This window comes from Dreissena polymorpha, chromosome 16 (assembly GCF_020536995.1).
Source record: "Dreissena polymorpha isolate Duluth1 chromosome 16, UMN_Dpol_1.0, whole genome shotgun sequence".
NCBI classification, from domain to species: Eukaryota; Metazoa; Mollusca; class Bivalvia; order Myida; family Dreissenidae; genus Dreissena; species Dreissena polymorpha.
In genome coordinates, this window is record NC_068370.1 from 40,096,878 (window position 1) to 40,108,480 (window position 11,603).

Genomic DNA, 11,603 nt, shown 5'->3' on the forward strand with positions numbered 1-11,603 from the left:
GAAAGCCTTCTATTTGGCCATTTTCCCAAAATATTATATTAAAGTCATCCGCCCATTAAAATTTAAAAGTCAGGCTGCTATTGCAGCAAAGGAAGCCATTTAAGTGTGCAGAGCAACTTCACAGGCTCCAAAGCTTAACACGATAGAGGACTGGGAGGCCGGGTGGAAACTGGCGGAGACGGTAGTAACCGTGGAAACAAAAGCACCCGATACCATGTCACGACCAGCGGGTCCCACTTCTAAGGTAGAAGCGTATATACCCCTACGAAGCCGGCCATGCTCCCCACATGAAGAAGACTCCCTGTCCCTTTCCCAAAAAAGGAACCTAACCATTTATATACTGCCACGCCAATCAAGGAACCGGTTTTCGCAACGTAGTCACCAATACCTGCGCAAGACGAGGAGACATCTCTCCCAGAGACGCCTTTGCTGGAGGAATGAACCAAGCCCATGTAGGAGGAGCACATCCTTAAGCACATGACCCTCCACCTCTTGACATGGGAATATATGCCACTGGTTCCTTCGGCTAAGCGGAACGGGGACCGGTTGTACGTTTACAAGTCCCAATGTATGCCTTGGACTTGCAACGAAAGGACTGGCGACTCATGAGTCCTAAAAAGAAGTTAGCTATGGCCAATCACATGGCCAACTTACCAGATTCAGTAGATGGATTTACAGTCACCGATCCAGATGAGATGATGGATAAATATTTAACAGTCTTTCTGAAATACCATCGGTCCTCGGATTTTTCCGATAATAATTTGGAAAATCCGGAAATGATTCTAATATTTTCGGACATCGTGTCTCAAGTTTCAAGGCAAAAGTGGGAATTTACTGAGTTTTTCATGAATACTCCGATCATGTAAAGCATTTTTTCATTGGTTGCATTTCTTGAATGACGTAAGTGCATATACGGTAGATTGACAAGATTGAGACTGCATCGTCGATGCAAATTACACACAACGTCATCACTATATGCGTACATTTGCAAAGGGAGAGAATCGATATCATGTACTTTTGGTTCCAGTTTTATCCTATTAATTCGTAAGCAAGCCGGGCATTAACACGGGTCGATCTGATCTTCCAGTAATCTGTCAACTGCTATACATGAGTTCAAAGCAAACTGTCAATATCTGCACGGGAGTTCGAAGGAAAACAGAGTAACCCGATATTTTTTTTTTTTGGTGATTTCGTTTTCATTTTATTTTTTGATATCTTAAAATGTTTTAAATCAAATTTAGGTGAAGGAGCCAAACCAAACTCTCTCATTATGATCAAACTCGGCACTGCAGATACTACAGCTTATGACCCTTTAGCCACTTTAGACAAGTGGCTGAACTTGGGATTGACTTTAAGACAGGTATACTATTATAAGGTATGCTAGCCTACAACAGCTTAGCAAAAAATTAAGTATTTTATGCTCATGATACAGGGGGGTGATTATCGTCGACTAAATTATCAGCGCCCACCCAAGCGATGCAGAAGATAAGTCAGAGGATGTGACTTCAGAAGAGGATTCAGACATCCAGGATGAAGAAACACGTGCTAAAGCAATTTTGAATGAATAAATGCATGATTTGTATATTAATATAATTTTAAAAATCACATCTTTGTCTTTCGTCGTCATTTTTTCCTTTTTGGGCCTGAAATGATCAGTCCGGGTCGGAAATGGCTGCATGATTATAGGACATCATGGCCGGCAATAAAGTATAATTTTGGAAAGGACTGTAAATACAGTTATCGTAGGATCCAGGAAAGTGTGACAGACAGACTCGCAGAGCGGTGAAACCGGTAGGGGACAATAATTGCTATTTAATAGTGTTGTTTAACATAACCTTGCGCAATTAATCGGTTTTCTTGTTACATATGTCATTGTTACAGCCTGATGGCTAGATGAGGTATTTATCTTAATGAATTTAATGCTATTTTTCTCATTTTATCAAAGTCAACTGACTTGTCAAGTGGCATTCGTATCCGCCTTCTTGTCTGAAATCTGGCTGGGTATTTTCTAAACCGGCGTTTCAGTTCGAATTTTTGTCATATAAACCCCTCTTTGGTGTCATTTTATTCATGAACTATTTTTTTTCTAAGTAATGCCACATTATAAATTGTAATTTATTGAATAATTTCATCAGAAACTAAATTTTTGCTTAAATATTCATTTTAGATTGCCTTAGTCATTTTTGTAACCTTTGTTTTCATTGGTAAGTATTTTATAACGTGCACACCGTTTGGCAGATCTCTCTATATTCTCTCTCGCTCTACTCTCTATTAAAAGGCGAACGTCACACGGCGGGGGAATTCAAATTCCTAAATCCAAAAAGTAAACATCATACACTAAAAATAATATTTCAACTTAACAAGAAATTTTACAATCCAACCAGTCTAAGGGTGAGCCTTACCACGTTAAATTTTATATTTAAAGCTGTTGTTGTTTTTTGCCTGGTGATCGAACGAGAAGAAATAAAGTAACATTATCGTTAACCTTATAAAGTGTTACGTTTATTACGTTTATTATTTATAATCCCAAAAATCGAAACAAACGTGGAAACACAATTTGCCATCCCGACGAAGTATTACAGTATTCGTCCATTTCGACAAACGCGATTTTTTTTAATTTTAAAGCGCAAACAAGACGGAGTTCTACCTTGTAACCACGATATTTTCTTATCAGCATAGATAAAATATTACTTAAATTTACTATGCCAAATATGTTTCGTGGCTTTAATGATGTCTGTCAGAGTGTGAAATGTTTGTCAAAATGTATGCCTCATCTGATTTAACTTCCTTTCAATTTTAATTATAGTTAATTTGTTTCAAAGTATTTGAATTTATATATCAGAAATTTAACTAGCCAAAATTACATTTCGCTATAAAAAGTCAGACTATTGTAGTAATTGTTTGAAGATTTATGTAAACAATGTTTTAGCCGAATCGTTTTTAGCCAAATGTGGCAGCAAAATGAAAGTATAATTACTTGTTGTTATTGTATACTTAATTATGTTTTAGGTAACTTTCCCTTTTTTGGGATTCTAACTGCTACAGCCCCTTTAATTCTACTGATCATTGTTCAAAAAGCGTTTAATTTATTAAGTAGCATATCACTGTTAATACTTGTCTTTGCATTTGTGGAAGACATTTTACGCTGTTTTTGTTTCAAAAATAGATTGTTTAGTACTGTTAATTTTAAATATGTGAACATTTTTCACTTTTTTCAGATTTCCCACACATCCTCAAAATGTGCTGAAGTTTAAAAGGCATTTTTTTAGAAAGTGCTCCTTGTCAAACAACGTGGGTGCCATTGATGGCACATTGGTGTTAATCGTGGCACCATCAGACCAAGAGGAGGCCTTTGTTTGTCGAAAAGGATTCCACGCCATGAATTGTCAGGCAGTATCGTCACCAGACTTGATGGAATATTTGTTTGTTTTATCAAATACTTGGTTTCATTTCGTTATGCTTTGTTTTTACATGTAAAATCATTGTCACGTTGACTGTGTAATTACCAAAGGCACTGCAGCTAATGTCGTGTCAGTAATATCTGGTTTTGCGTGTTTACAGATATTATTTACCTTGTGGCATGAAAATTCGAATAACATTTATTCAATGAAATAGCTCTCCTTTATTTTTTTTACAATTAAATAGATTCCTGGATGCTGTTGCTCGTTGGGCGGGTTCTACACATGATGCAGCGATATTTGAGAATTCCCGGTTGAAGGTTAAAACTATGAAGACAATTTAACTTGAATTAAATTTGTTCACAAATGCCAGTGAGTAGTAGTAAACATACTGTACATGATGCTTTATGATTAAATTGTTTTCGACGCCAATTAATGTCTGAAGAAACTTCTTTTTTTATTGATTATCCCCTGCTAAAGTCCGACTGATGTTTCTGCATTGTCTGTATTTCCGTCCATCCGTCATACTTTATCCCTAAGGAGCTGTTTCGACTGTTTCCGTAAATGTTTCTCTGTATGTATGTCTTTGTCTATTCATGGCTTGATCTTTTTTTACCAAATTATTCACAGGATTACCTTGACAACCATGATGGGTTGATACTTTTTGGGGACAGTGGTTATGCCCTCAAAAGGTATCTGCTGACACCCATGCCAGTCCCCCGCAACAAGTAGGAACACATGTACAACAGACGGCATCGACAGGGTCGCTTGTGCATCGAGCGAACATTTGGTCTTCTCAAGTCTAGATTCAGGTAGACGGAAATATTAAATTATCATTTACACATTTGTAAATCCAACCAAGTTTGGAAGTAAATGTTGCACTCCTAGATCCGTCTGGTTGCGGTAAAGACGCTTTCGTGGAAAGTGTCATTTCAGACGACAACAGCTACCTGAAAAATGGCTGAAATGCTATGCGAATGCCAACATTGATTTGTTTCGGTCATTTGTTAATATGTGATATGTTAATATATTTATCTATTCATACTTAAATGATATAGTTAAGTGTTAGTATTTCACGAGCCGAAGTCGAACATCAACGTCCATGCGCATGCAATCATAACGCCGTATGAAACACAAACCGTATAACATTTCTTGAGACTATTATATAGAGTTTATGTATAACAAAAATGTGCAGAGCTTATTGTTATTCCTTCATTTTCAGAAATGAACGATTCGCATTCCGGCAGAGGGGTTGCGGACATCCGATGAAAGCCCCAGACACGGTAACGATGTCGATCATCGAAACAATGAAGGACACGCCGTCTTTTCTTTATATTTAACGTATTGAATTGAGCAGGTTTGAGTGTGTTCTTTGACAGCCTCAGTAAGGACTTTGTGAACGTAATCCCTACCTTCCTAGCTGCTTACTTTTAAAGAAATTCGTTATATAATATATAAAGACGTATGTGGATACCAGAATAGAAATGCAAAATTTCTAATGCACTATCAGCTTTCGCAAAACGTAAGCAGGTCGTTATAGAACCCACATGGAATTCGACTCGATGCACAGTGTCATAGAAACTTATGAATAGACAAGTTGTCAACTCACATTTTAACCGCCTGCTTCAAAAATAAGTACTTTTTGCCTTCCGTAACAGAAAGAGAGTAGCTGCCATACAGCAGACTGTGGCCTTCCACACACCGGTCGACACGAACAGTCGTTTCCGAAAAAGTCCAATTTTTGTTTCGCATCACGATGACAGCTGTCGTCTTAATATAATGAAGTGAAACTCAAACTCCTGCAGCAGTATGTCATTCTTATTATACACAATGTTGTGGCCCTTTATTTAAAGCAAGTAATTAATTGCAAAACAGTACGGCACACTAAAAAACTAAATATCCACATAGTAGAAAAAAGCTGGGGTCACCGCATTGGAACGGTTAATGCTAAGTACCGGTTTTACAGCGCTCAACCTCACACTTGGCCGAGCAATATTCATGATACATAAAAATGTGAAAACAATTTAACCTCATATCATGGCAACTCAAATTAAACAATAATAAAAGGGAATTATAACGCATTCAATTTAATTACTCAACTATTTGAGATACGATGAAATGAAATTACGAACAGGCGTCAACAACATCTCTTATTCTTACACAACATATTAAAAAACTAGCATCATATAGTTAATATTTCAGATCATCATCGTGCAAATACAGGAAGCGACAGCAATATTAGGTGTACACATTCCATATTACATAACTTGGTTTTGTATGTGACTGGAATTTACTATGAAAATAAATGTAGAGTAAAATCAGTGTAATACCTATAAAGAATAACTGTATAGACTGAGGCAGTAAAGTCTTTTTATGCACTGTTTTCGTCTTCTGACAACGCGCGAAAACTACGTCATTCAAAAATGCCTGTTATGGGCATAAATACATCAAATCATAATTGTCGTCGGTTCCTCTGAATCCAAGTGACACACAATTGTCAAGCCAAAATGTGTTCAACAAGCCATTTGGCGACCGACGTACCCCAACCATTCCTCGGTAACATTCAATCCCTTCATAAATTATTTGATATGTGGACTGTGTTTTGTTGTCATTTTCTATTTGTTAAAGTTCTCTGTTGCGCCTTTATATGATCCATTATCAGCTAAAGGTGTTTTCCTGTTGTTGTCTTTCAAAATGTGTACAGAATATGTATTGCGTTTAAGATCGTTGCTTGAAATCATGGTCCTGACTATGCTTGGTTCATATTCAGAACCATCCTATGTTCAAACTATAAGTAAATAATTTATCAGAATCTTAAGAACTTGTTAACATCAGCAATTATTTATTTAAAGTATTCTTGGTTTCAGCTTGACAGATTTGTTCTTTTACTTCTTCGTTTGCAAGTGGTTTAAAACATTTGGGCTGAGAGTCTGTTAATTGAAGAAGTACTACGCTGATAAATTTCAGAGGGCTTATGGCAGTCAAAGTCATTAAAAGCAATGTCATACATAGTTTCAAAATCAGTGACACTTGTTTTCACGTTGTTGAAGGGTTTAAGACCAACATATCAAATGTTCACGATGCCTGCATGGTTTTTTTATCAAAATTTTTCATCCGTCCTGTAATTATGTGCATCTTGTTTCTATTTTTTGACAGTAAAATCTTTATATCTATTCTGACTTTCATGTTGAATTCGTCTTAAAATTTGTAAATAGTCCATTTATGATCCAAGATGAGCAACAGTCAAGCTGAATAAGTTTTGTGTTTTACACCTATATCTCTTGCGCGGCCCTTGACTTCACCACACCACTTCTTCCATTATGCACGTGATGCATGACACGTCCTTGCAGTTTCTCCAAATGATTGTACCGTCATTTGTCTCGCCCGATTTGTTAAAGTTAATTTCTATCTGAAGATCGAGGGCTGTTAGCTGCAGCTTTGATATTATTTGCAACCCATTTTTGCAAGCGGCATTGTCATATTGAGCCCTTGCTTGAAACTACCACTCTTCTCCACAATCCACATCAAGCGATAGCACGCTGCCAGGCTTGACATGATAAATTTCGAATATTGCAAATTACAGTTTTGTGTCAAAATGAATTCTGACAGCGCATTGTATATTTTCAGCAAACCAATCAAAATCAAGAACATGTATGCTCGAGCTAGAAAATCAATACACGAACAGAAATGAATTATTATTGCAAAAGCAATCGAACGAAATGCACTTTCAAGCAGGTCAATATTTTCGTTATTCCAATTACCGAGGGTTGGAACAGAGAATTCTTTCAAATACCAGAAACAGACAATCGGAACAGCGTTGTATCAGAAACGTAGGATTTGGACTACGAAATACGCCATTATGAAGCAGGTATATATTGTTTAATAATTATTTCGTTTTGTTTTCAAAGTTTTTAATTGTGTACGATGAGTATGAAATATATATGTAACTTGTCTTCTTTCCGAGTAAACCCAGAGTTGTATGTGCTGCCAATCTTCGTTGGACGATAACATTTGCGAGCATATTTGCTGGAGCGGCGAAGATTTGAAATGTAATAGAACATGTAACGCTCAATTTTTTAAGTCAACGAAAATGTAAGTTGTGTTAATTCTATAATATATCGTTTTCAAGAAAGTGTGCAGTAAAGAAGAACACACTGTTCACTAGTATTCATGGTTCAAACAGAATTCTCAAACCTAAATTCAAGCACTTATCAACGCCCAATTTTCATTTTCAAGGCCGAGAACCGTACGTTAGTTTCCTTAAAAAAGTGCATTTTCAAGCAAGTTTAACACAGTTAATATCATTTATTTGCTCAAACAAATTAAACTTATTCCACAATAACTCATACATGTTATTTCTAGTTATTACATACATGTTATCCATCCTTAACTCAATGAGTCTCACATACAGTTTGTCAACCAGTTCCCGATAATCAGCAGTTCCGATTAATTTGTATTTAATTTTCCATAATGCCCCAATAAAAACAAAATGATAAGTGTCTAAGGTATACATTAGGTAAAGGAATAAATTAACAAAGTTTTAGCAAGAAATCTTTTGTAAATAGCTTACAGGGTGGAAAAATGCAGCAAAAAGTTAACCGGAACTGATTGAATGAGTTATGTTTTGAAATGTGCATATGGGTATAGAAGGCTTTATTATTTTCAAATAAACTTTTTGCTGATTGAAAACAAATGCTATGACAATGTTTTGAAATACTAATTCTGTAAGCTGAATGATTTTTAATAATTTTCCTAAGGTTAAACTTTAATTGCCTATTTATGACAAAAAACTGCATATGCCGTCTGACCTAACCTGTTATCATACAAAATAAATATTACCCTTTATTTTTACATCTTCTCACATTGACACTAAATCCCGAAAAAATTATTGTGGTAAAAAGAATAAACGTTTTTGCCGGGCGATTCTAAACTGAATGTATCTATTTACTTTTTAAAGTTATTCCAAACAAACACATTGCTTCTCAATTTCATGTTTTCTTTGTAGGTTTCCCCTTTCTCGTGGCTTTTCAAAGCGTTTTTCCCCATCCCCTGACATCAACGGTCTTCATACAGACCCGACAATGTGCTTTTTGAATGTCATTTGTTTTCTGTACCCAGGAATATTCAGTTAACCACCCTGGTTTGAAATGACACTTCCCCATTGCTGCGTTTTCACTCGCGAAAATTGATCACAATGGAGAACCTCTGACGTAGTACACATAATCCGTGACGTGTACACATAACGTTTCGTACTCAATAGTGTACGAAACTTATATATTTCGTACTCAACTTTTTGCGCGAAGGAATTTATGATAATTTTTCGTAATATTTCCCTTAAGAACGATTTAAGATTATAATTAAAGCGATGATACATGTAATTTTGAGCAGAAATAAACATTTTCAAGGCTTTTTTACATGAAATAAGCACTTTTCAAGCACTTTTTCAAGGCCAACCTTTGTTCAAGGGCTTTTCAAGCCTAGGACTCGTTTTCAAGCACTTTTCAAGCCCTGTGCGAACCCTGGTATTGTTCCTTGTATACTTAGAACGATTATTATAGTTATATCCATGCCCCACATTCAACATAAGCAACACGAAACAAAATTGTGTCTTTGTGTCATATGAACGAATTTGCACTAAAACGTAATTAAGATTCACATCGTACATCAAATTATTTCTGTCGTCAGTTGTCAAAACTAAAGTATGGTTGATATTTAAATGTATTATTTTTCTCTTTTGTGGATATTGTTTTAGTATGTTGATGCTGCATTAACAAATATAAGTGTATATGCAGTGAAAACACCAAAAATAAACAACGGTTTCGACAGACACCTATAAACTGTTAGATGCCCATAATATCTCTTTAAAGTGATATTATGTACATTTTTCACTGTTGTATTGAACTGAAAAAAATTAACAGGTCAAAATAGTTAGTGAAATGTGGAAACTGACCAATTATCTACAACTCATCTTGCTACCAGTTGTTTATAAAAATATATTATATTCGATATTTTACATGACTCACCGAGTCCACTAAGCCGCAATGATTCGTAAAACAAAATTGTGTCTTTGTGTCGTATGAACGAATCTGCATGAAAACTAAATTTAGACTCACATCGTGTATCGAATTATTTCTGTCATCAGTTGTCAAAACAAAAGTACGGTTGATATTCAAATGCATTATTTTTTAATTTCCGGGATATTGTTTTAGGATGTTGATGCTGCATTAACAAATATAAGTGTATATGAAATGAAAACACCAAAAATAAACAAGGATTGTTGAAAGACACCTATAAACATAGCATATACTGTTAGATGCCCATAATATCACTTTAAGTGTTAAATGGACACTTACCTTTTAATATTACCATTCCAAGAGGTGTGATGTTCACTAGTGAGAGAATTTCATACAAATGCATGCCTGCAGCCTGCATATTTATTATGTCTATACAGAATACATTTTGTAATTGAAACCACCCTCACCGTGTTTTAAGGTTCCATACACGTATACTTATTGTATTGTTGCTTAACACTTGTAAGGAGCGAAGCAGTTTCTTTGTATAATGGTGTCCTCCATTTTCTTGTAATATGTAAACTCTTATAACTCATCACAGAGCTTTTATAGTTATTTTCCTCCGTGTCATAATCATATCTTATAAGTGTTACTAACAATCGCTCATGGGCAGTCCTCATCAGAGCTTTGTTTACATTCGCAACGGCGGCCATCTTGGATTCTTAGAACTTGTCGACCCAGGTCGATTTGCATTAGTTGGTCGTTCGTTCTTTGGTCGGGTCGACCGTGTGCTAAATCGACCAAGGAATACTAGCGTTCTTTTAGAGTCATTTCGGTTCGAGCCTCCACGAAGAAAGGTCGCGTTCTGATCAAGATCATCATAAGTTGCTAGTCAGTGGATGAGCAGCAGGACAATTGAATCGCCGATCCAGTTGACAGTCGATAAGGTTTTCTACTTTCTATCTCATAACTTTTTGCATGAAAGTTAAATAGGTTCATACTCATGAATTGTCTACTTGTTTGATACGTGTTTGTTTACATCCTGTGGTGACTCATCCGCGACATATATTCTTCATGTTTAATTTTTATAAGTCGGTTAGCGTTTTCTTTTTCCGAACAAAATAACTGCTCAGCTACACGAAACAGATATACATAGATATTCCAGAGTTTTATATATCCTCCGCTGGTGTAATCCAAACGATCAATGTTACACAGAATAAAACTTTAAACATATGGCGGCTTTATTTGTTTTAAACCTGCTAACAACTAAGTCAATACGGTTTAGTACAAAACGGGACAGCAGCACGCAACAGTATTAAGCCAATTGGTTCATTCGTTGCAGAGTTATTGATCGGAAACGATTTTTACACTAAGTGTGGTAGTGACATTGACCTAGTGACCTTAATTTAAATATGGGTCATCTACTGCCCAAGGCCAATCCGCATGTGTAGAATCAAGCCAATCGGTCAATTCGTTTACGAGTTATTAATCCGAAACGAACTAGTCCATCGACATTCAGACTTGTCTACATGTACCAACATTCTTACTGGTCTACCGACAGACAGCCAGCAAAACAATATACCCCTTCTTCAAAGAGGGGCATACGAACAAAGAACGTGAATAATTCACATGAGCTGCCAGACACTATCACCTTTTGCAAAGGAATGTACACAAATGAAGTGAGACAAACACTCATGTCCTTTATTATGCAGCATGGTGTCAGTAAAAAAACGTAAATGAAGTAATCACAACTCTACTTAGCAATCTCTCTAGTCAATCCAAAACTCGACAACCAAGCACAGGCGTCAAATGAAGGCTAATGATAGAAGCACGGAGGTTGGCAAACCAACACACCTTAGAAGAACTTCTCAAAAATAACAAACCTTTACAATACAACAAGATGGCACAACAAAGCATCACAGACATTTTCAAGGTAACCAGTTCACAGCATCTGATGGAAAATCTGTAACATTAGGATTAAATGAAATAGAAGGATCTGGCAAAACTATTTTTAAAACCTTTGAATCTTTGCTTGAAGACCCGTCGGAAAGCATGAAATATCCGGAGGAGAGAGAAAATATGGCCAAAATTGTAACATCAATAATCGCTACAATGTCTGACCAATTCTCTACCAATTAAGTTTTAATACAGATCTGCAGAATCTGAAAACAAACAAGTTATACCACATATAGTT